Source organism: Amblyraja radiata, chromosome 43 (genome assembly GCF_010909765.2).
Source record: "Amblyraja radiata isolate CabotCenter1 chromosome 43, sAmbRad1.1.pri, whole genome shotgun sequence".
In the NCBI taxonomy this organism is placed as follows: Eukaryota; Metazoa; Chordata; class Chondrichthyes; order Rajiformes; family Rajidae; genus Amblyraja; species Amblyraja radiata.
The window spans coordinates 12,942,503-12,969,819 of record NC_045998.1 but is presented as its reverse complement, the minus strand read 5'-3'; positions in this window follow the sequence as shown (position 1 = coordinate 12,969,819).

Below are 27,317 nucleotides of genomic sequence, written 5' to 3'. Positions count from 1 at the left end.
GTTAAGTGCAGGTGAGTTGATTTGTGTTTACAGCAGTTCAGTTGTGGTGAATTGTGTCGAGTTGCGTTGAGATCAGAGCAGTTGAGTTGATTTTAATTTAGTTTAGTGGATTTCGGTTTAGATTGGTTTAGATATGTTTTCTAACCTGTAGATCGTTCATATCACTCTGGGCTAATAGTCGTCAACATCTTCTGCGCTCTTTCTAAACCCACCATATGCTTCTTGGTTTGGGGTGAACATAACTGAACAAAATACACCCTACCCTAATTGCTGTAAGCTTGCACGCTGCCTTCCCTGACTTTGGGGTGTATTTTTAGGTTGTGAAGGTTTGGGCCCAATCCGATAACTTGTCATCGCATACATTTTTCTCCACAGGTACTGGTAGACGCCAAGATTCCTTATTGCAAAATAAACTGTATATGACTGAGTTAATGTTTATTTCTGAATTCGTCATCAAATATTACTCACGCCAGTCTGTTTCTCCCACAGGAGGGTCAAGTGGATACGATAACGGAGGCTACGGTAAATATTATAGTTTAATATATTCTGCACTTAATCCACAAAGCACTGATGGACAGGTGACAGTCAATGTTAGAATACTGCAGAAGGCTAAAGGACCAGGGTTAATGTTCCATGTCGACGACCTGCCAGTGGTGACCGTCAGTGAGAGGAGCAGAATTCCCCCACAGTTGGCTTTACAAGGAGGGAAAAGGTCGTGAAAGAAGCAGGAATCCCAGAGATCAACACAATGTATGTTGTTGAATTAAGTTCAGTGCAGTTAAGTTGAATTTAGATGAGTCGTGCAGTTGAGATGAGTTGAGGTTCGTCTAATTGAGTTGAATATAATACAGTTGAGTTCATGCAGTTGAGTTGAGTAGGTTAGTGCAGTTGAGTTTCGTGCAGTCGTCTTGAGTTTCGAGCAGTTGAGCCGGTTTTCGTGCAGTTGAGCTGGGTTTAGTTCGGTTTAGTGCAGTTGTCGTTAGTTTAGTTGAATGTAGTTAAGGTGAGTTAAGTTTTGCTTAGTGCAGTTGAGTTGAGTTCAGTGTAATTGGGTTGCGTTCAGTGCAGTTGTGGAGTTCAGTCACTGCGGTTGAGTGGAACGCGGTTGTGGAATGTGATTGCGTGGAACGGAGTTGAGTGCAGTTGTGATGAGTTTATTGCTGGAGTTCACTGCAGTTGAGTTTAGTGCTATTGAGTTGATGTTAATGCTGTTGAGTTGAGAGGTTCAAAGGTTCAAAGGTTATTTATTGGTCACATACACCGTAGGTGTAGTGAAATGCTTGTTGCCAATGCAGCACATAAATAAAAAAATAAAAAAATACAGACATAACAATAATAAAGAGAATTAAACATAAATGGTGCATCTGAGTTGGGTTGTGTACAGGTGAGTTGATTTGTGTTTACTGCAGTTGAGTTGTGGTGAATTGTGTTGAGTTGCGTTGAGATGAGTGCAGTTGAGTTGATTTTTATTTAGTTTAGTGAATTTCAGTTTAGATTGGTTTAGATATGTTTTCTAACCTGTAGATCGAACCCATCACTCTGGGATAATACTGGTCAACATCTTCTGCGCTTTTTCTAAAACCACCATATGCTTCTTGGTTTGGGGTGAACATACCTGAACAAAATACATCCTAACCTAATTGCTGTAAGCTTGCACCCTGCCCTCCCTGACTTTGGGGTGTATTTTTATGTTGTGATGGTTTGGGCCCGATCCCATAACTTGTCATCGCATACCTTTTTCTCCACAGGTATTGGTAGACTCCAAGATTCCTTAGCTACAAAATAAACGGGATATGACGGAGTTAATGTTTATTTCTGAATTCGTCATCAAATATTACTCACGCCAGTCTGTTTCTCCAACAGGAGGGCCACGTGGATACAATAAGTACAGCGGCTACGGTAAATATAATGTAGTTTAATACATTCTTCACTTAATCCACAAAACAATGATGGACAGGTGACAGTCAATGTTAGAATACCGCAGAAGGCTAAAGGAACAGGGTTAATGTTCCATATCGACGAAATGCCGGTGGTGACCCCGTCAGTGAGAGGAGCAGAATACCCTCACGGTTGGCTTTACAAGGAGGAAAAAGGTAATGAATGAAGCAGGAACCCCATGGGATCAACACGGCAGATGTTGTCGAATTGAGTTCAGTGCAGTTAAGTTGAATTTAGATGAGTCGTGCAGTTGAGATGAGTTGAGTTTGGTCTAATTGAGTTGAATATAATACAGTTGAGTTCATGCAGTTGAGTTGAGTAGGTTAGTGCAGTTGAGTTTCGTGCAGTCTTGAGTTTCGAGCAGTTGAGTTGGTTTTCCTGCAGTTGAGCTGGGTTTAGTGCAGTTTAGTTCGGTTTAGTGCAGTTGTTGTTAGTTTAGTCGAATGTAGTTAAGGTTAGTTAAGTTTAGCTTAGTGCAGTTTGGTTGAGTTTGGTGTAATTGGGTTCCGTTGAGTGCAGTTGTGCAGTTCAGTCACTGCGGTTGAGTGGAACGCGGGTGTGGAATGCCGTTGAGTGGAACGGAGTTGAGTGCAGTTGTGATGAGTTAATTGCTGGAGTTCACTGCAGTTGAGTTTAGTGCTGTTGAGTTGATGTTAATGCTGTTGAGTTGAAAGGTTCAAAGGTTATTTATAGGTCACATACACCATAGGTGTAGTGAAATGCTTGTTGCCAATGCAGCACATAAAGAAAAAAATACAGACATAACAATAATAAAGAGATTTAAACATAAAAAACATCTCCCCACAATGGTTCCCATTATAAGGGAAGGCACAATACCCAGTCCCCATCCCATGTCCACCCATTGTCCGGCCTATTGAGGCCCCACATTCGCCTTTATGGAGGCCCAATGCAGTTGAGTGCAGTTTAAGGCAGTTGTGTTGATATTAGTCTTGCATCCTGCCTTGACTTCCAGGTGTATTTTTAGGATGTGAAGGTTTGGGCCCGATCCGATAACTTGTCATCGCACACATTTTTCTCCACGGGTACTGGTAGCCTCCAGGATTCCTTAGCTACAAAATAAACTGTATACGACTGCTTTAATGTTTATTTCTGAATTTGTCATCAAATATTACTCACGGCAGTCTGTTTCTCCCACAGGAGGGTCAAGTGGATACGGTAAAGGAGGCTACGGTAAATATATTATAGTTTAATATAATCTCACTTTATCCACAAAACAATGATGGACAGGTGACAGTCAATGTTAGAATACCGCAGAAGGCTAAAGGACCAGGGTTAATGTTCCATGTCGACGACCTGCCAGTGGTGACCACGTCAGTGAGAGGAGCAGAATTCCCCCACAGTTGGCTTTACAAGGAGGGAAAAGGTAGTGAATGAAGCAGGAATCCCAGGGATCAACACAGCTGATGTTGTTGTGATGAGTTGAGCTTAGGTCAGTTGAGTTGAATTTAGCTGAGTTTAGTGCAGTTGAGTTAAGTCGAGTTGAGTTGGATTTATGTAGTTACGTTCACGCAGCTGAGTTGAGCTTAGCGCAGATGTGTTGAATGCAATTGGGTTGACTTTAGTGGAGTTGATTTGAGTAAAGAGAGTTGAGTTGAGTTCATGTTGAGTTTTTAGTGCAGTTGAGTAGCCTTGAGATTCGTGCAGTTGAGTTTAATACAGTTGAAGTAGTTGCAATTTAGTTGATTTGTTTATTGCAGTTGAGTGTAGTGCAGTTGAGTTGCAATGGTTTAAGTGCAGTTGAGTTGGGTTTAGTGCAGTTGATTTTAGTATGGTGCACTTGAGTCAACCTCAATGCAGTTGAGTGTAGTTTAAGGCAGTTGTGTTGAAGTGTTGATGTTAGTTTTGCATCCTGCCTTCCCTGACTTCCAGGTGTATTTTTAGGTTGTGAAGGTTTGGGCCCGATCTGATAACTTGTCATCGCATACATTTTTCTCCACAGGTACTGGCAGACTCCAAGATTCCTTAGCTACAAAATAAACTGTATACGACTGCTTTAATGCTTATTTCTGAATTTGTCATCAAATATTACTCACGGCAGTCTGTTTCTCCCACAGGAGGGTCAAGTGGATACGATAACGGAGGCTACGGTAAATATAGTTTAATATATTCTTCACTTAATCCACAAAACAATGATGGACAGGTGACAGTCAATGTTAGTATACCGCAGAAGGCTAAAGGACCAGGGTTAATGTTCCATGTCGACGACCTGCCGGTGGTGACCCCGTCAATGAGAGGAGCAGAATTCCCTCACAGTTGGCTTTACAAGGAAGGAAAAGGTAGTGAATGAAGCAGGAATCCCAGAGATCAACACAATGGAGGTTGTTGAGTTGAGTTCAGTGCAGTTAAGTTGAATTTAGATGAGTCGTGCAGTTGAGATGAGTTGAGGTTGGTCTAATTGAGTTGAATATAATACAGTTGAGTTCATGCAGTTGAGTTGAGTAGATTGGTGCAGTTGAATTTCGTGCAGTCGTCTTGAGTTTCGAGCAGTTGAGTTGGTTTTCGTGCAGTTGAGTTGGGTTTAGTGCAGTTTACTTCGATTTAGTGCAGTTGTTGTTAATTTAGTTGAATGTAGTTAAGGTGAGTTAAGTTTAGCTTAGTGCAGTTGAGTTGAGTTTGGTGTAATTGGGTTGCGTTGAGTGCAGTTGGGGAGTTCAGTCACTGCAGTTGAGTGGAACGCGGTTGTGTAATGTGATTGAGTGGAATGGAGTTGATTGCAGTTGTGATGAGTTTATTGCTGGAGTTCACTGCAGTTGAGTTTAGTGCTGTTGAGTTGATGTTAATGCTGTTGAGTTGAAAGGTTTAAAGGTTATTTATTGGTCACATACACCATAGGTGTAGTGAAATGCTTGTTGCCAATGCAGCACATTAAAAAGAAAATACAGACATAACAGTAATAAAGAGATTTAAACATAAAAAAACATCTCCCCACAATGGTTCCCATTATGAGGGAAGGCACAATGTCCAGTCCCCATCCCATGTCCACCCATAGTCGGGCCTACTGAGGCCTCCGCAGTCGCCTTAATGGAGGCCCGATGCAGTTGAGTGTAGTTTAAAGCAGTTGTGTTGAAGTGTTGATGTTAGTTTTGCATCCTGCCTTCCCTGACTTCCACGTGTATTTTTAGGTTGGTACACAAAAATGCTGGAGAAACTCAGCGGGTGCAGCAGCATCTATGGAGCGAAGGAAATAGGTAACGTTTCGGGGCGCAACCCTTCATACCTATTTCCTTCTCTCCATAGATGCTGCTGCACCCGCTGAGTTTCTCCAGCATTTTTGTGTATCTTCGATTTTCCAGCATCTGCAGTTCCTTCTTGAACAGTATTTTTAGGTTGTTAATGTTTGGGCCCGATCCGATAACTTGTCATCGCATACATTTTTATCCACAGGTACTGGTAGACTCCAAGATTCCTTAGCTACAAAATGAACTGTATACGGCTGCTTTAATATTTATTTCTGAATTCGTCATCAAATATTACTCACGCCAGTCTGTTTCTCCCACAGGAGGGTCAAGTGGATACAATAACGGAGGCTACGGTAAATATATTATAGTTTAATATATTCTTCACATAATCCACAAAACAATGATGGACAGGTGACAGTCAATGTTAGAATACCGCAGAAGGCTAAAGGACCAGGGTTAATGTTCCATGTCGACGACCTGCCAGAGGTGACTCCGTCAGTAAGAGGAGCAGAATTCCCTCACGGTTGGCTTTACAAGGAAGGAAAAAGTAGTGAATGAAGCAGGAATCCCAGGGATCAACACGATGGATGTTGTTGAATTGAGTTCAGTGCAGTTAAGTTGAATTTAGATGAGTCGTGCAGTTGAGATGAGTTGAGGTTGGTCTAATTGAGTTGAATATAATACAGTTGAATTCATGCAGTTGAGTTGAGTAGGTTAGTGCAGTTGAGTTGAGTAGGTTAGTGTAGTTGAGTTTCGTGCAGTCATCTTGAGTTTTGAGCAGTTGAGTTGGTTTTCGTGCCGTTGTCGTACAATATAACAATAATAAAGAGATTTAAACATAAAAAGCATCTCCCCACAATAGTTCCCATTATGAGGGAAGGCACACCGTCCAGTCGCCATCTCATATCCACCCATAGTCGGGCCTATTGAGGCCTCTGCAGTCGCCTTTACGGAGGCACGATGTTCCAAGCCTTTCTCGCCAGATTATGCTGCTCCGGCGTCGGGAGAACCCTCTCAGCAGCATGGGAAATCTGGAACGGCCACTTCCTCCCCGGAGACCGCAGCTTCCGAAGCTGGCTGGCCGCGCTGGATGGAGCTCCACCACTGGTGATCTCGGCGAGAGATCCCAGGCTCCCGATGTTAAAATCAGCGCCGCCGCCTGCGGCTGACCGCTCCACAGACCCACAGCTGCACGATGTTTCATCGGCGGTCTTCAGCTCACCTGAGTTCCAGCGTGGCGACCCGATCAAGGCATCGTCCGCTCCGCGCCGTGATAGCGCTCCAGCACTGTGCCGCCGCCGAAGTCGAGGTTCTGGCCGGTCCCCTCAGGAAACGCCGCTCCAGACCCGCTGGTATGCCGCGAGGACGGGTCGAAGATGGTGCCCGGAGAAAAGCTGCCTCTCCGACTCTGCCTCTGCCTCCCCCCCCCCCCCCCCCACCCCACCCACATAAAAAAGACTAGAACTCCAAAAACAAAACACTAAAAATTAAACAAAGAGTGAAAAAACGGACAGCTGCAGGCTGGGCAGCCATACCAAACAGGACGGCGCCCCATAGTTGATGTTAATACTGTTGAGTTGATGTTAATGCTGTTGAGCTGATGATAATGACGTGGAGATGATGATAATGACGTTGAGATGATGATAATGGTGTTGAGTTGATGTTAATGCTGTTGAGCTGATATTAATGCTGTTGAGTTTATGTTAATACTGTTGAGTTGAGTTTACTGCTGGTGAGTTTAGTGCTGTTGAGGAGGTTAGTGCAGTTAAGCTGAGTTCAGTGCAGTTGAGTTCAGTGTAGTCGAGTGCAGTAGAGTAGAATGTAGAGCAGTTTGGTTGTGTTTAATGATGTGGAGTCGAGTTTAGTGCAGCGGAGTTGTATGCAGTTGTGTTGAGTTTAATGCTGTTGAAGAGTTGAGTTCAGTGCATTTGAATTTGGTGCAGTTTAGTGTAGTTTAATTCAGTGGACGAGTTGAGTTTAGTGAAGGGGATTGTAGTGGATCTGAGTTGTGTCTAGTGCAGTTGTTTGAATTTCGTGCAATTGAGTATGGTGCACCTGGATTGAGCGGAGTTGAGTGTAGTTTTTTTGAAGTTAGCGCAGTTGAGGAGTTGGGTTGAGGGCTGTTAAGCTGTGTTTGAGTTGAGTTGTGTTTCGTGCAGTTGAGATGAATGCAGTGGAGTGGGTGCAGCGCAGTTCAGTTGAATTGAGAATAATGCAGTTGATTTCAGTGAAGTTGAGTTGCAAGTAGTTGAGTCGAATACAGCTGTGTTGCGGTAAATGCAGTTATGTTCAGTGGTGTTAAATATTGGAGGAATTGTGTGTTGTGTTGAGGTTAATGCAGTTGAGGAGTTGAGTTTAGTGCAGATGCGTTGAGTTTAGTGCAGTTGAACTGAGTGCAGTTGATTTGCGTTTATTGCAGTTGGGTTGAGTTGAATGCAGATAAGTTGTGTTCAGGTAAATGCAGTTGAGTTGAGTGGAGTTGAGTTTTGTGCAGTTGATTTGTGTTGAGTTTAGTGCAGTTGGGTTTATTCCACTTGAGGTGAGTTTATTCCGCTTGAGGCACTGGCAGCGCCTGTCGGCAGCGTGTCCGTCTTTTTTCAACTTTTTTATTTTTTAGTATGTTTAAAAGTGTGTTTTTAATGTTTCCTTGTGTGTTATGTGTGGGGGGTGGTGTGGGGGGGGGTAAGGGGGAAACCGTTTCGGCCGCCTCTTCCATGGAGAGGCGACTTTTTCAGGTCGCCTCCCCCGTGGCCTAACAGCATGGATCGGCGCCGACTTTCCCGGAGACGCGCCCGGAGCTTCAGCGGCGGGCACAGCGTGGACTCTCGGCGCGGAGCGGGTGAGACCTCGCTGGAGGGGAGCGCTCCGTTACGCTGGCCCGCGGCAGCCGGCAGCCTGAAGCCGTGGTCTGCAGAACTCCAGCTGGTGCGGCGTCTACAGCCCGGGATCTCACGTGGAGGACCCGGGGGAAGAAGCTTCCACCGCCGGCCCGTGGCCATCTTCTACCGCGGGCGCGGTATGGACTTATCATCACCCCAGGAGGGGAGCTTCGACCGCCGGCCCTGCAGACTGCGGTGCTTCCGGCTGCGGCACGGCAGGTACTTTAAAACTTTGACCGCCGGCCTGCGGCCTACACCAGCCTGAAGCCGCGGTCTCTGGTTGGGAAGAGCCGACCCTGGACTCACCTTGACTTTGACTTTGTCCCTTACCATCTGGACGCCCGCAGCAACGGCTGTGGAGGGTGGTGGTCCCGACCACGGGGGAAAATGGAGGAGGACTGGCCAAGCTCTGTGCCTTCCACCACAGTGATGAATGCTGTGGTGGATGTTTGTGTAAAATTTTAATGTGGTTGTGTTCTTTATTATTGTACCGCTGCTGGCAACCCAAATACCACCGACCTTGGTTGTGTGGCAATTAAATTATTTCTATAATTTCTATAATTTAGTGCTGTTGAATATAATGTAGTTGAGTTTGTGTTGAGTTTGTGTTGAGTTGAGTGCCGTTGAGTGCAGTGTGGTTGAGGTGAGAGCGGTTGAGGTGAGAGCGGTTGACGTTATACTTGAGTTCACTACAGTTGTGTTGAGGTAAATGCAGCTGGGTTGAGATGAGTTTAGTGGAGTGGAGTTTATTGCATTTGAGTTGAGTTAGTACTGTTGAGTTTAATGGAGTTCAGTTGAATATAATGCATTTTACTTTAGTTTAGTATAGTGAAGCGGAGTTGAGTGCAGTTGTGTTGATGTCAGTGCAGCTTCTCTGAGTTGAGTTTAGTGCAGTTGGTGTAGTGCAGTTGAATTGGGTTAAGTGTAGTTTTGTAGTTGTTCGTGCAGTTGAGGAGATGAGTTTAGTGCAGCTGCGTTGCGTATGGTCCATCTGAGTTGAGTTAAGTGCAGGTGAGTTGATTTGTGTTTACAGCAGTTGAGTTGTGGTGAATTGTGTCGAGTTGCGTTGAGATCAGAGCAGTTGAGTTGATTTTAATTTAGTTTAGTGAATTTCGGTTTAGATTGGTTTAGATATGTTTTCTAACCTGTAGATCGTACCTATCACTCTGGGCTAATAGTCGTCAACATCTTCTAAACACACCATATGCTTCTTGGTTTGGGGTGAACATAACTGAACAAAATACACCCTACCCTAATTGCTGTCAGCTTGCACGCTGCCTTCCCTGACTTTTTAGGTTGTGAAGGTTTGGGCCCAATCCGATAACTTGTCATCGCATACATTTTTCTCCACAGGTACTGGTAGACTCCAAGATTTCTTATCTGCAAAATAAACTGTATATGACTGAGTTAATGTTTATTTCTGAATTCGTCATCAAATATTACTCACGCCAGTCTGTTTCTCCCACAGGAGGGCCAAGTGGATACGATAACGGAGGCTACGGTAAATATTATAGTTTAATATATTCTGCACTTAATCCACAAAGCACTGATGGACAGGTGACAGTCAATGTTAGAATACCGCAGAAGGCTAAAGGACCAGGGTTAATGTTCCATTTCGACGACCTGCCAGTGGTGACCGTCAGTGAGAGGAGCAGAATTCCCCCACAGTTGGCTTTACAAGGAGGGAAAAGGGCGTTAAAGAAGCAGGAATCCCAGAGATCAACACAATGTATGTTGTTGAATTAAGTTCAGTGCAGTTAAGTTGAATTTAGATGAGTCGTGCAGTTGAGATGAGTTGAGGTTCGTCTAATTGAGTTGAATATAATACAGTTGAGTTCATGCAGTTGAGTTGAGTAGGTTAGTGCAGTTGAGTTTCGTGCAGTCGTCCTGAGTTTCGAGCAGTTGAGCCGGTTTTCGTGCAGTTGAGCTGGGTTTAGTTCGGTTTAGTGCAGTTGTCGTTAGTTGAGTTGAATGTAGTTAAGGTGAGTTAAATTTAGCTTAGTGCAGTTGAGTTGAGTTCAGTGTAATTGGGTTGCGTTCAGTGCAGTTGTGGAGTTCAGTCACTGCGGTTGAGTGGAACGCGGTTGTGGAATGTAATTGCGTGGAACGGAGTTGAGTGCAGTTGTGATGAGTTTATTGCTGGAGTTCACTGCAGTTGAGTTTAGTGCTGTTGAGTTGATGTTAATGCTGTTGAGTTGAAAGGTTCAAAGGTTCAAAGGTTATTTATTGGTCACATACACCGTAGGTGTAGTGAAATGCTTGTTGCCAATGCAGCACATAAATAAAAAAATAAAAAAATACAGACATAACAATAATAAAGAGAATTAAACATAAATGGTGCATCTGAGTTGGGTTGTGTACAGGTGAGTTGATTTGTGTTTACTGCAGTTGAGTTGTGGTGAATTGTGTTGAGTTGCGTTGAGATGAGTGCAGTTGAGTTGATTTTTATTTAGTTTAGTGAATTTCAGTTTAGATTGGTTTAGATATGTTTTCTAACCTGTAGATCGAACCCATCACTCTGGGATAATACTGGTCAACATCTTCTGCGCTTTTTCTAAAACCACCATATGCTTCTTGGTTTGGGGTGAACATACCTGAACAAAATACATCCTAACCTAATTGCTGTAAGCTTGCACCCTGCCCTCCCTGACTTTGGGGTGTATTTTTATGTTGTGATGGTTTGGGCCCGATCCCATAACTTGTCATCGCATACCTTTTTCTCCACAGGTATTGGTAGACTCCAAGATTCCTTAGCTACAAAATAAACGGGATATGACGGAGTTAATGTTTATTTCTGAATTCGTCATCAAATATTACTCACGCCAGTCTGTTTCTCCAACAGGAGGGCCACGTGGATACAATAAGTACAGCGGCTACGGTAAATATAATGTAGTTTAATACATTCTTCACTTAATCCACAAAACAATGATGGACAGGTGACAGTCAATGTTAGAATACCGCAGAAGGCTAAAGGAACAGGGTTAATGTTCCATATCGACGAAATGCCGGTGGTGACCCCGTCAGTGAGAGGAGCAGAATACCCTCACGGTTGGCTTTACAAGGAGGGAAAAGGTAATGAATGAAGCAGGAACCCCATGGGATCAACACGGCAGATGTTGTCGAATTGAGTTCAGTGCAGTTAAGTTGAATTTAGATGAGTCGTGCAGTTGAGATGAGTTGAGTTTGGTCTAATTGAGTTGAGTATGATACAGTTGAGTTCATGCAGTTGAGTTGAGTAGGTTAGTGCAGTTGAGTTTCGTGCAGTCTTGAGTTTCGAGCAGTTGAGTTGGTTTTCCTGCAGTTGAGCTGGGTTTAGTGCAGTTTAGTTCGGTTTAGTGCAGTTGTTGTTAGTTTAGTCGAATGTAGTTAAGGTTAGTTAAGTTTAGCTTAGTGCAGTTTGGTTGAGTTTGGTGTAATTGGGTTCCGTTGAGTGCAGTTGTGCAGTTCAGTCACTGCGGTTGAGTGGAACGCGGGTGTGGAATGCCGTTGAGTGGAACGGAGTTGAGTGCAGTTGTGATGAGTTAATTGCTGGAGTTCACTGCAGTTGAGTTTAGTGCTGTTGAGTTGATGTTAATGCTGTTGAGTTGAAAGGTTCAAAGGTTATTTATAGGTCACATACACCATAGGTGTAGTGAAATGCTTGTTGCCAATGCAGCACATAAAGAAAAAAATACAGACATAACAATAATAAAGAGATTTAAACATAAAAAACATCTCCCCACAATGGTTCCCATTATAAGGGAAGGCACAATACCCAGTCCCCATCCCATGTCCACCCATTGTCCGGCCTATTGAGGCCCCACATTCGCCTTTATGGAGGCCCAATGCAGTTGAGTGCAGTTTAAGGCAGTTGTGTTGATATTAGTCTTGCATCCTGCCTTGACTTCCAGGTGTATTTTTAGGATGTGAAGGTTTGGGCCCGATCCGATAACTTGTCATCGCACACATTTTTCTCCACGGGTACTGGTAGCCTCCAGGATTCCTTAGCTACAAAATAAACTGTATACGACTGCTTTAATGTTTATTTCTGAATTTGTCATCAAATATTACTCACGGCAGTCTGTTTCTCCCACAGGAGGGTCAAGTGGATACGGTAAAGGAGGCTACGGTAAATATATTATAGTTTAATATAATCTCACTTTATCCACAAAACAATGATGGACAGGTGACAGTCAATGTTAGAATACCGCAGAAGGCTAAAGGACCAGGGTTAATGTTCCATGTCGACGACCTGCCAGTGGTGACCACGTCAGTGAGAGGAGCAGAATTCCCCCACAGTTGGCTTTACAAGGAGGGAAAAGGTAGTGAATGAAGCAGGAATCCCAGGGATCAACACAGCTGATGTTGTTGTGATGAGTTGAGCTTAGGTCAGTTGAGTTGAATTTAGCTGAGTTTAGTGCAGTTGAGTTAAGTCGAGTTGAGTTGGATTTATGTAGTTACGTTCACGCAGCTGAGTTGAGCTTAGCGCAGATGTGTTGAATGCAATTGGGTTGACTTTAGTGGAGTTGATTTGAGTAAAGAGAGTTGAGTTGAGTTCATGTTGAGTTTTTAGTGCAGTTGAGTAGCCTTGAGATTCGTGCAGTTGAGTTTAATACAGTTGAAGTAGTTGCAATTTAGTTGATTTGTTTATTGCAGTTGAGTGTAGTGCAGTTGAGTTGCAATGGTTTAAGTGCAGTTGAGTTGGGTTTAGTGCAGTTGATTTTAGTATGGTGCACTTGAGTCAACCTCAATGCAGTTGAGTGTAGTTTAAGGCAGTTGTGTTGAAGTGTTGATGTTAGTTTTGCATCCTGCCTTCCCTGACTTCCAGGTGTATTTTTAGGTTGTGAAGGTTTGGGCCCGATCTGATAACTTGTCATCGCATACATTTTTCTCCACAGGTACTGGCAGACTCCAAGATTCCTTAGCTACAAAATAAACTGTATACGACTGCTTTAATGCTTATTTCTGAATTTGTCATCAAATATTACTCACGGCAGTCTGTTTCTCCCACAGGAGGGTCAAGTGGATACGATAACGGAGGCTACGGTAAATATAGTTTAATATATTCTTCACTTAATCCACAAAACAATGATGGACAGGTGACAGTCAATGTTAGTATACCGCAGAAGGCTAAAGGACCAGGGTTAATGTTCCATGTCGACGACCTGCCGGTGGTGACCCCGTCAATGAGAGGAGCAGAATTCCCTCACAGTTGGCTTTACAAGGAAGGAAAAGGTAGTGAATGAAGCAGGAATCCCAGAGATCAACACAATGGAGGTTGTTGAGTTGAGTTCAGTGCAGTTAAGTTGAATTTAGATGAGTCGTGCAGTTGAGATGAGTTGAGGTTGGTCTAATTGAGTTGAATATAATACAGTTGAGTTCATGCAGTTGAGTTGAGTAGATTGGTGCAGTTGAATTTCGTGCAGTCGTCTTGAGTTTCGAGCAGTTGAGTTGGTTTTCGTGCAGTTGAGTTGGGTTTAGTGCAGTTTACTTCGATTTAGTGCAGTTGTTGTTAATTTAGTTGAATGTAGTTAAGGTGAGTTAAGTTTAGCTTAGTGCAGTTGAGTTGAGTTTGGTGTAATTGGGTTGCGTTGAGTGCAGTTGGGGAGTTCAGTCACTGCAGTTGAGTGGAACGCGGTTGTGTAATGTGATTGAGTGGAATGGAGTTGATTGCAGTTGTGATGAGTTTATTGCTGGAGTTCACTGCAGTTGAGTTTAGTGCTGTTGAGTTGATGTTAATGCTGTTGAGTTGAAAGGTTTAAAGGTTATTTATTGGTCACATACACCATAGGTGTAGTGAAATGCTTGTTGCCAATGCAGCACATTAAAAAGAAAATACAGACATAACAGTAATAAAGAGATTTAAACATAAAAAAACATCTCCCCACAATGGTTCCCATTATGAGGGAAGGCACAATGTCCAGTCCCCATCCCATGTCCACCCATAGTCGGGCCTACTGAGGCCTCCGCAGTCGCCTTAATGGAGGCCCGATGCAGTTGAGTGTAGTTTAAAGCAGTTGTGTTGAAGTGTTGATGTTAGTTTTGCATCCTGCCTTCCCTGACTTCCACGTGTATTTTTAGGTTGGTACACAAAAATGCTGGAGAAACTCAGCGGGTGCAGCAGCATCTATGGAGCGAAGGAAATAGGTAACGTTTCGGGGCGCAACCCTTCATACCTATTTCCTTCTCTCCATAGATGCTGCTGCACCCGCTGAGTTTCTCCAGCATTTTTGTGTATCTTCGATTTTCCAGCATCTGCAGTTCCTTCTTGAACAGTATTTTTAGGTTGTTAATGTTTGGGCCCGATCCGATAACTTGTCATCGCATACATTTTTATCCACAGGTACTGGTAGACTCCAAGATTCCTTAGCTACAAAATGAACTGTATACGGCTGCTTTAATATTTATTTCTGAATTCGTCATCAAATATTACTCACGCCAGTCTGTTTCTCCCACAGGAGGGTCAAGTGGATACAATAACGGAGGCTACGGTAAATATATTATAGTTTAATATATTCTTCACATAATCCACAAAACAATGATGGACAGGTGACAGTCAATGTTAGAATACCGCAGAAGGCTAAAGGACCAGGGTTAATGTTCCATGTCGACGACCTGCCAGAGGTGACTCCGTCAGTAAGAGGAGCAGAATTCCCTCACGGTTGGCTTTACAAGGAAGGAAAAAGTAGTGAATGAAGCAGGAATCCCAGGGATCAACACGATGGATGTTGTTGAATTGAGTTCAGTGCAGTTAAGTTGAATTTAGATGAGTCGTGCAGTTGAGATGAGTTGAGGTTGGTCTAATTGAGTTGAATATAATACAGTTGAATTCATGCAGTTGAGTTGAGTAGGTTAGTGCAGTTGAGTTGAGTAGGTTAGTGTAGTTGAGTTTCGTGCAGTCATCTTGAGTTTTGAGCAGTTGAGTTGGTTTTCGTGCCGTTGTCGTACAATATAACAATAATAAAGAGATTTAAACATAAAAAGCATCTCCCCACAATAGTTCCCATTATGAGGGAAGGCACACCGTCAAGTCGCCATCTCATATCCACCCATAGTCGGGCCTATTGAGGCCTCTGCAGTCGCCTTTACGGAGGCACGATGTTCCAAGCCTTTCTCGCCAGATTATGCTGCTCCGGCGTCGGGAGAAACCTCTCAGCAGCATGGGAAATCTGGAACGGCCACTTCCTCCCCGGAGACCGCAGCTTCCGAAGCTGGCAGGCCACGCTGGATGGAGCTCCACCACTGGTGATCTCGGCGAGAGATCCCAGGCTCCCGATGTTAAAATCAGCGCCGCCGCCTGCGGCTGACCGCTCCACAGACCCGCAGCTCCACGATGTTTCATCGGCGGTCTTCAGCTCACCTGAGTTCCAGCATGGCGACCCGATCAAGGCATCGTCCGTTCCGCGCCGTGATAGCGCTCCAGCGCTGTGCCGCCGCCGAAGCCGAGGTTCTGGCCGGTCCCCTGAGGAAACGCCGCTCCAGACCCGCTGGTAGGCCGCGAGGACGGGTCGAAGATGGTGCCCGGAGAAAAGCTGCCTCTCCGACCAGGTAGGGACCCTGAAAAGTAGTTTCCCCCCCCCCCCACCCACCCACCCACATAAAAAAGACTAGAACTCCAAAAACAAAACACTAAAAATTAAACAAAGAGTGAAAAAACGGACAGCTGCAGGCTGGGCAGCCATACCAAACAGGACGGCGCCCCATAGTTGATGTTAATACTGTTGAGTTGATGTTAATGCTGTTGAGCTGATGATAATGACGTGGAGATGATGATAATGACGTTGAGATGATGATAATGGTGTTGAGTTGATGTTAATGCTGTTGAGCTGATATTAATGCTGTTGAGTTTATGTTAATACTGTTGAGTTGAGTTTACTGCTGGTGAGTTTAGTGCTGTTGAGGAGGTTAGTGCAGTTAGGCTGAGTTCAGTGCAGTTGAGTTCAGTGTAGTCGAGTGCAGTAGAGTAGAATGTAGAGTAGTTTGGTTGTGTTTAATGATGTGGAGTCGAGTTTAGTGCAGCGGAGTTGTATGCAGTTGTGTTGAGTTTAATGCTGTTGAAGAGTTGAGTTCAGTGCATTTGAATTTGGTGCAGTTTAGTGTAGTTTAATTCAGTGGACGAGTTGAGTTTAGTGAAGGGGATTGTAGTGGATCTGAGTTGTGTTTAGTGCAGTTGTTTGAATTTCGTGCAATTGAGTATGGTGCACCTGGATTGAGCGGAGTTGAGTGTAGTTTTTTTGAAGTTAGCGCAGTTGAGTAGTTGGGTTGAGGGCTGTTAAGCTGTGTTGAGTTGAGTTGTGTTTCGTGCAGTTGAGATGAATGCAGTGGAGTGGGTGCAGCGCAGTTCAGTTGAATTGAGAATAATGCAGTTGATTTCAGTGAAGTTGAGTTGCAAGTAGTTGAGTCGAATACAGCTGTGTTGCGGTAAATGCAGTTATGTTCAGTGGTGTTAAATATTGGAGGAATTGTGTGTTGTGTTGAGGTTAATGCAGTTGAGGAGTTGAGTTTAGTGCAGATGCGTTGAGTTTAGTGCAGTTGAACTGAGTGCAGTTGATTTGCGTTTATTGCAGTTGGGTTGAGTTGAATGCAGATAAGTTGTGTTCAGGTAAATGCAGTTGAGTTGAGTGGAGTTGAGTTTTGTGCAGTTGATTTGTGTTGAGTTTAGTGCAGTTGGGTTTATTCCACTTGAGGTGAGTTTATTCCACTTGAGGCACTGGCAGCGCCTGTCGGCAGCGTGTCCGTCTTTTTTCAACTTTTTAAATTTTTTTAGTATGTTTAAAAGTGTGTTTTTAATGTTTCCTTGTGTGTTATGTGTGGGGGGTGGTGTGGGGGGGTAAGGGGGAAACCGTTTCGGCCGCCTCTTCCATGGAGAGGCCACTTTTTCAGGTCGCCTCCCCCGTGGCCTAACAGCATGGATCGGCGCCGACTTTCCCGGAGACGCGCCCGGAGCTTCAGCGGCGGGCACAGCGTGGACTCTCGGCGCGGAGCGGGTGAGACCTCGCTGGAGGGGAGCGCTCCGTTACGCTGGCCCGCGGCAGCCGGCAGCCTGAAGCCGTCGTCTGCAGAACTCCAGCTGGTGCGGCGTCTACAGCCCGGGATCTCACGTGGAGGACCCGGGGGAAGAAGCTTCCACCGCCGGCCCGCGGCCATCTTCTACCGCGGGCGCGGTATGGACTTATCATCACCCCAGGAGGGGAACTTCGACCGCCGGCCCTGCAGACTGCGGTGCTTCCGGCTGCGGCACGGCAGGTACTTTAAAACTTTGACCGCCGGCCTGAGGCCTACACCAGCCTGAAGCCGCGGTCTCTGGTTGGGAAGAGCCGATCCTGGACTCACCTTGACTTTGACTTTGTCCCTTACCATCTGGACGCCCGCAGCAACGGCTGTGGAGGGTGGTGGTCCCGACCACGGGGGAAAATGGAGGAGGACTGGACAAGCTCTGTGCCTTCCACCACAGTGATGAATGCTGTGGTGGATGTTTGTGTAAAATTTTAATGTGGTTGTATTCTTTATTATTGTACCGCTGCTGGCAACCCAAATACCACCAACCTTGGTTGTGTGGCAATTAAATTATTTCTATAATTTCTATAATTTAGTGCTGTTGAATATAATGTAGTTGAGTTTGTGTTGAGTTTGTGTTGAGTTGAGTGCCGTTGAGTGCAGTGTGGTTGAGGTGAGAGCGGTTGAGGTGAGAGCGGTTGACGTTATACTTGAGTTCACTACAGTTGTGTTGAGGTAAATGCAGCTGGGTTGAGATGAGTTTAGTGGAGTGGAGTGGAGTTTATTGCATTTGAGTTGAGTTAGTACTGTTGAGTTTAATGGAGTTCAGTTGAATATAATGCATTTTACTTTAGTTTAGTATAGTGAAGCGGAGTTGAGTGCAGTTGTGTTGATGTCAGTGCAGCTTCTCTGAGTTGAGTTTAGTGCAGTTGGTGTAGTGCAGTTGAATTGGGTTAAGTGTAGTTTTGTAGATGTTCGTGCAGTTGAGGAGATGAGTTTAGTGCAGCTGCGTTGCGTATGGTCCATCTGAGTTGAGTTAAGTGCAGCTGAGTTGATTTGTGTTTACAGCAGTTGAGTTGTGGTGAATTGTGTGGAGTTGCGTTGAGATCAGAGCAGTTGAGTTGATTTTAATTTAGTTTAGTGAATTTCGGTTTAGATTGGTTTAGATATGTTTTCTAACCTGTAGATCGTACCTATCACTCTGGGCTAATAGTCGTCAACATCTTCTAAACACACCATATGCTTCTTGGTTTGGGGTGAACATAACTGAACAAAATACACCCTACCCTAATTGCTGTCAGCTTGCACGCTGCCTTCCCTGACTTTGGGGTGTATTTTTAGGTTGTGAAGGTTTGGGCCCAATCCGATAACTTGTCATCGCATACATTTTTCTCCACAGGTACTGGTAGACTCCAAGATTCCTTATCTGCAAAATAAACTGTATATGACTGAGTTAATGTTTATTTCTGAATTCGTCATCAAATATTACTCACACCAGTCTGTTTCTCCCACAGGAGGGTCAAGTGGATACGATAACGGAGGCTACGGTAAATATTATAGTTTAATATATTCTGCACTTAATCCACAAAGCACTGATGGACAGGTGACAGTCAATGTTAGAATACTGCAGAAGGCTAAAGGACCAGGGTTAATGTTCCATGTCGACGACCTGCCAGTGGTGACCGTCAGTGAGAGGAGCAGAATTCCCCCACAGTTGGCTTTACAAGGAGGGAAAAGGGCATTAAAGAAGCAGGAATCCCAGAGATCAACACAATGTATTTTGTTGAATTAAGTTCAGTGCAGTTAAGTTGAATTTAGATGAGTCGTGCAGTTGAGATGAGTTGAGGTTCGTCTAATTGAGTTGAATATAATACAGTTGAGTTCATGCAGTTGAGTTGAGTAGGTTAGTGCAGTTGAGTTTAATACAGTTGAATTGGTTGCAATTTAGTTGATTGTTTATTGCAGTTGAGTGTACTGCAGTTGAGTTGCAATGGTTTAAATGCAGTTGAGTTGGGTTTAGTGCAGTTGATTTTAGTATGGTGCACTTGAGTCAAGCTCAATGCAGTTGAGTGTAGTTTAATGCAGTTGTGTTGATGTGCTGATGTGTTGATGTTAGCGCAGCTTCTCTGAGGAGATTAGTGCAGTTGAGTTGGGTTATGTGTGGTTTTGTTGATGTTCGTGCAGTTGAGGAGCTGAGTTTAGTGCAGCTGCGTTGCGTTTGGTGCAGTTGATTTAAGAGCAGGTGATTTTATTTCTGTTTACCGCAGTGAGTTGATGTGAATTGTGTTGAGTTGAGATTAGTGCAGTTGAGTTGATGTTAATTTAGTTTACTGAATTTCAGTTTAGAAAGGTTTAGTTAAGTTTACTAACCTGTAGCTCGTACCCACCACTCTGGGAATAATTCTGGTCCACCTCTTCTGCACTCTTTCGAAAACCACCATGACTTTCTCAGATTAGGTTGAACATAACTGAACACAATCCACCCAAACCAAATTGCTGTAAGGTTGCAACCCGCCTTGCCTGACTTTGGGGTGTATTTTTAGGTTGTGAAGGTTTGTGCACGATCCGATCAATTGTCATCACAATCGTTCTTTCTCCACAGGTACTGATAGACTCCAAGATTCCTTAGCTATGAAATAAACTGTATACGACTGAGTTAAAATGTCAATTTCTGAATTCTTGTCATGCAATATTATTCACGCTTGTCTGTTTCCCCCACAGGAGGGTCAAGTGCATCCGATAAGAACGAAGGCTACGGTAAATTTATTGTAGTTTAATATATTCTTTACTTAATCCACAAAACACTGATGGACAGGTGACAGCCAATTTTGGAATAACGCTGAAGGCTAAAGGACCAGAGTTAATATTTCATGTCGACGACCTGCCAGTGCAGACCCCGTCAGCGAATGGAGCAGAATTCCCTCACGGTTTGCTTTTCACGGAGGGAAATGGTAGTGAATGAAGCAGGAATCCCAAGGATCAACACGACGGATGTTGTTGAGTTGAGTTCAGTGCAGTTGAGTTGAATATAATGGCGTTGAGTTAATGCAGTTGAGTTGAGTAGGTTAGTGGGGTTGAGTTGTGTTGGGATTCGTGCAGGTGTGTTGGGTTTCATGCAGTTGTCGTTAGTTATGTTGAGTGTAGTGAAGGTGAGTTACGTTTAGCTTTGTGCAGTTGAGTTCAGTGCAATTGTGTTGTGAAGAGTGCAATTGAGGAGTTCAGTTACTGCGTTTGAGTGGAATGCTGTTGAGTGGAACGTAGTTGAGTGCAGTTGTGATGACTTTATTGCTGGAGTTCACTGCAGTTGAGTTTAGTGCTGTTGAGTTGATGTTAATGCTGGTGATGTTAATGTTGTTGAGCTAATGTCAATGCTCTTGAGTTGATGTTAATGCTGTTGAGGTTATGTTTGTGCTGTTGAGCTGAGTTTAGTGCAGTTCGGCTGAGTTCAAAGCAGTTGAGTTTGATGCAGTCGAGTGCATTTGAGTTGAGTTTAGAGCAGTTTAATCGAGTTAAATGATGTTGAGTCGAGTTTAATGCGGCAGAGTTGTCTGCAGTTGTGTTGAGTTTAATGCTGTTGCGGAGTTGAGTTCAGTGCATTTGAATTTGGTGCAGTTGTGTGTAGTTTATTTCAGTGAACGTGTTGAGTTTAGCGAAGGTGATTGTAGTGGAGCTGGGTTGTGTTTAGTGCAGCTGGTTGAAGTTCGTCCAATTGAGTTCAGTTGAGTATGGTGCACTTGGATTGAGCGGAGTTGAGTGTAGTTTTTTTGAAGTTAGCGCAGTTGAGGAGTTGAATTGAGGGCTGTTAAGCTGTGTTGAGTTGTGTTTTGTGCGGTAGAGATGAATATAGTGCAGTGGGGTGTAGTGCAGTTCAGTTGAATTGAGTATAATGCAGTTAATTTTAGTGAAGTTGAGTTGCAAGTAGTTGAGTTGAATACAGCTATGTTGCGGTAAATGCAGTTGGGTTCAGTGGTGTTAAATATCGTGCAGATAAGTTGAGTGTAGTTGAGGAATTATGTGTTGTGATGAGGTTAATGCAGTTGAGGAGTTGAGTTGAGTGCAGATACGTTGAGTTGAGTTCAGTTGAATTAAGTGCAGTTGAGTTGCGTTTAGTGCAGTTGGGTTGAGTTGAATGCAGATAAGTTGTGTTCCGGTAAATGCAGTTGAGTTGAGTGGAGTTGAGTTTCGTGCAGTTGATTTGTGTTGAGTTTAGTGCAGTTGGGTTTATTCCATTTGAGTTAAGTTTAGCGCTTTTGATGTAGTTCAGTTGATTATAATGGAGATGAGTTGAGTTTAGTTTAGTTTAGTTCTGTGGAGCGGAGTTGAGTGCAGTGCGGTTGAGTTGATTGCGGTTGACGTGGGTGCGGTTGATATAAGAATTGAGTTCAGCACAGTTGTGTTGAGGTAAATGCAGTTGAGTTGAGATGATTTTAGTGGAGTGGAGTGGGTACTGTTGAGTTTAATGTAGTTCAGTTGAATATAATGCATTTTACTTTAGTTTAGTATAGTGAAGCGGAGTTGAGTGCAGTTGTGTTGATGTCAGTGCAGCTTCTCTGAGTTGAGTTTAGTGCAGTTGGTTCAGTGCAGTTGAGTTGAGTAGGGTTAAGAGTGGTTTTGTGGATGTTCGTGCAGTTGAGGAGATGAGTTTAGTGCTGCTGCGTTGCGTATGGTGCATCTGAGTTGAGTTAAGTGCAGGTGAGTTGATTTGTGTTTACTGCAGTTGAGTTGTGGTGAATAGTGTTGAGTTGCATTGAGATGGGTGCAGTTGAGTTGATTTTAATTTAGTTTAGTGAATTTCGGTTTAGATTGGTTTAGATAATTTTTCTAACATGTAGATCGTACCCATCACTGGGATAATACAGGTCAACATCTTCTGCGCTCTTCCTAAAACCACCATATGCTTCTTGGTTTGGGGTGAACATAACTGAACAAAATACATCCTAACCTAATTGTTATAAGTTTGCAGCCTGCCTTCCCTGTCTTTGGGGTGTATTTTTAAGTTGTGAAGTTTTGGGCCCTATCCGATAACTTGTCATCGCATACTTTTTTCTCCACAAGTATTGGTAGACTCCAAGATTCCGTAGCTACAAAATAAACTGTATACGACTGAGTTCATGCTTATTTCTGAATTTGTCATCAAATATTACTCACGCCAGTCTGTTTCTCCCACAGGAGGGTCAAGTGGATACGATAACAGCGGAGGCTACGGTAAATATATTGTAATTTAATATATTCTTCACTTAATCCACAAAACAATGATGGACAGGTGATAGTCAATGTTGGAATACTGCAGAAGGCTAAAGGACAATGTTCCATGTCGACGACCTGCCAGTGGTGACCCCGTCACAATTCCCTCACAGTTGGCTTTACAAGAATAGAATAGAATAGTTTCTTTATTGTCATTGTAACATGAACCATGTACAACGAAATTGTAAAATGTCAGCCAGTCAGTGCACCATTCAAACATTGGTGCACTGACTGGCTGACATTTTACAATTTCGTTGTACATGGTTCATGTTACAATGACAAGGAGGGAAAAGGTAGTGAATGAAGCAGGAATCCCAGAGATCTACACTGCCGATGTTGTGATAAATTGAGTTTATGGCGGTTGCGTTGACTTTAGTTGAGTTTAGTGCAGTTAAGTTGAGTTTAGTCCAATTGAGTTGAGTTGAATTTAATGTCGTTATGTTCATGCAGTTGAGTTGGGTTTAGAGCAGTTGAGTTGAATGCAATTAGTTTGAGGTTAGTGCAGTTGACTTGAGTTTAGTGTAGTAGAGTTGAGTTTAGTGCAGTTCAGTTACGTTGAGATTAGTGCAGTTGAGTTTATTACAGTTGAGATAGTTGCTATTTAGTTGATTTGTATTTTGCAGTAGAGTTGGGTGTACTGCAGTTGTGTTGCGATGGTTTATGTGCAGTTGACGGGTTTAGTGCAGTTGATTTTAGTATGGTGCACTTGTGTCAAGTTCAAAGCGGTTGAGTGGAGTTTAATGCAGTTGTGTTGATGTTAGTGCAGTTTCTCTGAGTTGAGTTTAGTGCAGTTGCTTTAGTGCAGTTGAGTTGGGTTAAATGAGTTGTGTTGATGTTCGTGCAGTTGAGGAGATGAATTTAGTGCAGCTGCGTTACGTATGGTGCACCTGAGTTGAGTTCACTGCAGGTGAGTTTATTTCTGTTTACCGCAGTTGAGTTGATGTGAATTGTGTTGAGTTGAGATTCGTGCAGTTGAGTTGATATTAATTTAGTTTACTGAATTTCAGTTTAGAATGGTTTAGTTAAGTTTACTAACCTGTAGCTCGTACCCACCACTCTGGGAATAATTCTGGTCAATCTCTTCTGCACTCTTTCGAAAACCACCATATGCTTCTTAGATTAGGTTGAACATAACTGAACATAATACACCCAAACCAAATTGCTGTAAGGTTGTATCCCGCTTTGCCTGACTTTGGGGTGTATTTTTAGGTTGTGAAGGTTTGTGAACGATCCGATCAATTGTCATCAAAATCGTTCTTTCTCCACAGGTACTGATAGACTCCAAAATTCCTAAGCTACGATATAAACTGTACGCGAATGAGTTAAAATGTCAATTTCTGAATTCTTGTCATGCAATATTATTCACGCTTGTCTGTTTCCCCCACAGGAGGGTCAAGTACATCCGATAAGAACGAAGGCTACGGTAAATTTATTGTAGCTTAATATATTCTTTACTTAATCCACAAAACACTGATGGACAGGTGACAGACAATTTTGGAATAACGCTGAAGGCTAAAGGACCAGAGTTAATATTTCATGTCGACGACCTGCCAGTGCAGACCCCGTCAGCAAATGGAGCAGAATTCCCTCACGGTTTGCTTTTCACGGAGGGAAATGGTAGTGAATGAAGCAGGAATCCCAAGGATCAACACGACGGATGTTGTTGAGTTGAGTTCAGTGCAGTTGAGTTGAATATAATGGCGTTGAGTTAATGCAGTTGAGTTGAGTAGGTTAGTGGGGTTGAGTTGTGTTGGGATTCGTGCAGGTGTGTTGGGTTTCATGCAGTTGTCGTTAGTTATGTTGAGTGTAGTGAAGGTGAGTTACGTTTAGCTTTGTGCAGTTGAGTTCAGTGCAATTGTGTTGTGAAGAGTGCAATTGAGGAGTTCAGTTACTGCGTTTGAGTGGAATGCTGTTGAGTGGAACGTAGTTGAGTGCAGTTGTGATGACTTTATTGCTGGAGTTCACTGCAGTTGAGTTTAGTGCTGTTGAGTTGATGTTAATGCTGGTGATGTTAATGTTGTTGAGCTAATGTCAATGCTCTTGAGTTGATGTTAATGCTGTTGAGGTTATGTTTGTGCTGTTGAGCTGAGTTTAGTGCAGTTCGGCTGAGTTCAAAGCAGTTGAGTTTGATGCAGTCGAGTGCATTTGAGTTGAGTTTAGAGCAGTTTAATCGAGTTAAATGATGTTGAGTCGAGTTTAATGCGGCAGAGTTGTCTGCAGTTGTGTTGAGTTTAATGCTGTTGCGGAGTTGAGTTCAGTGCATTTGAATTTGGTGCAGTTGTGTGTAGTTTATTTCAGTGAACGTGTTGAGTTTAGCGAAGGTGATTGTAGTGGAGCTGGGTTGTGTTTAGTGCAGCTGGTTGAAGTTCGTCCAATTGAGTTCAGTTGAGTATGGTGCACTTGGATTGAGCGGAGTTGAGTGTAGTTTTTTTGAAGTTAGCGCAGTTGAGGAGTTGAATTGAGGGCTGTTAAGCTGTGTTGAGTTGTGTTTTGTGCGGTAGAGATGAATATAGTGCAGTGGGGTGTAGTGCAGTTCAGTTGAATTGAGTATAATGCAGTTAATTTTAGTGAAGTTGAGTTGCAAGTAGTTGAGTTGAATACAGCTATGTTGCGGTAAATGCAGTTGGGTTCAGTGGTGTTAAATATCGTGCAGATAAGTTGAGTGTAGTTGAGGAATTATGTGTTGTGATGAGGTTAATGCAGTTGAGGAGTTGAGTTGAGTGCAGATACGTTGAGTTGAGTTCAGTTGAATTAAGTGCAGTTGAGTTGCGTTTAGTGCAGTTGGGTTGAGTTGAATGCAGATAAGTTGTGTTCCGGTAAATGCAGTTGAGTTGAGTGGAGTTGAGTTTCGTGCAGTTGATTTGTGTTGAGTTTAGTGCAGTTGGGTTTATTCCATTTGAGTTAAGTTTAGCGCTTTTGATGTAGTTCAGTTGATTATAATGGAGATGAGTTGAGTTTAGTTTAGTTTAGTTCTGTGGAGCGGAGTTGAGTGCAGTGCGGTTGAGTTGATTGCGGTTGACGTGGGTGCGGTTGATATAAGAATTGAGTTCAGCACAGTTGTGTTGAGGTAAATGCAGTTGAGTTGAGATGATTTTAGTGGAGTGGAGTGGGTACTGTTGAGTTTAATGTAGTTCAGTTGAATATAATGCATTTTACTTTAGTTTAGTATAGTGAAGCGGAGTTGAGTGCAGTTGTGTTGATGTCAGTGCAGCTTCTCTGAGTTGAGTTTAGTGCAGTTGGTTCAGTGCAGTTGAGTTGAGTAGGGTTAAGAGTGGTTTTGTGGATGTTCGTGCAGTTGAGGAGATGAGTTTAGTGCTGCTGCGTTGCGTATGGTGCATCTGAGTTGAGTTAAGTGCAGGTGAGTTGATTTGTGTTTACTGCAGTTGAGTTGTGGTGAATAGTGTTGAGTTGCATTGAGATGGGTGCAGTTGAGTTGATTTTAATTTAGTTTAGTGAATTTCGGTTTAGATTGGTTTAGATAATTTTTCTAACATGTAGATCGTACCCATCACTGGGATAATACAGGTCAACATCTTCTGCGCTCTTCCTAAAACCACCATATGCTTCTTGGTTTGGGGTGAACATAACTGAACAAAATACATCCTAACCTAATTGTTATAAGTTTGCAGCCTGCCTTCCCTGTCTTTGGGGTGTATTTTTAAGTTGTGAAGTTTTGGGCCCTATCCGATAACTTGTCATCGCATACTTTTTTCTCCACAAGTATTGGTAGACTCCAAGATTCCGTAGCTACAAAATAAACTGTATACGACTGAGTTCATGCTTATTTCTGAATTTGTCATCAAATATTACTCACGCCAGTCTGTTTCTCCCACAGGAGGGTCAAGTGGATACGATAACAGCGGAGGCTACGGTAAATATATTGTAATTTAATATATTCTTCACTTAATCCACAAAACAATGATGGACAGGTGATAGTCAATGTTGGAATACCGCAGAAGGCTAAAGGACAATGTTCCATGTCGACGACCTGCCAGTGGTGACCCCGTCACAATTCCCTCACAGTTGGCTTTACAAGAATAGAATAGAATAGTTTCTTTATTGTCATTGTAACATGAACCATGTACAACGAAATTGTAAAATGTTTGAATGGTGCACTGACTGGCTGACATTTTACAATTTCGTTGTACATGGTTCATGTTACAATGACAAGGAGGGAAAAGGTAGTGAATGAAGCAGGAATCCCAGAGATCTACACTGCCGATGTTGTGATAAATTGAGTTTATGGCGGTTGCGTTGACTTTAGTTGAGTTTAGTGCAGTTAAGTTGAGTTTAGTCCAATTGAGTTGAGTTGAATTTAATGTCGTTATGTTCATGCAGTTGAGTTGGGTTTAGAGCAGTTGAGTTGAATGCAATTAGTTTGAGGTTAGTGCAGTTGACTTGAGTTTAGTGTAGTAGAGTTGAGTTTAGTGCAGTTCAGTTACGTTGAGATTAGTGCAGTTGAGTTTATTACAGTTGAGATAGTTGCTATTTAGTTGATTTGTATTTTGCAGTAGAGTTGGGTGTACTGCAGTTGTGTTGCGATGGTTTATGTGCAGTTGACGGGTTTAGTGCAGTTGATTTTAGTATGGTGCACTTGTGTCAAGTTCAAAGCGGTTGAGTGGAGTTTAATGCAGTTGTGTTGATGTTAGTGCAGTTTCTCTGAGTTGAGTTTAGTGCAGTTGCTTTAGTGCAGTTGAGTTGGGTTAAATGAGTTGTGTTGATGTTCGTGCAGTTGAGGAGATGAATTTAGTGCAGCTGCGTTACGTATGGTGCACCTGAGTTGAGTTCACTGCAGGTGAGTTTATTTCTGTTTACCGCAGTTGAGTTGATGTGAATTGTGTTGAGTTGAGATTAGTGCAGTTGAGTTGATATTAATTTAGTTTACTGAATTTCAGTTTAGAATGGTTTAGTTAAGTTTCCTAACCTGTAGCTCGTACCCACCAGACTGGGAATAATTCTGGTCAATCTCTTCTGCACTCTTTCGAAAACCACCATATGCTTCTTAGATTAGGTTGAACATAACTGAACATAATACACCCAAACCAAATTGCTGTAAGGTTGTATCCCGCTTTGCCTGACT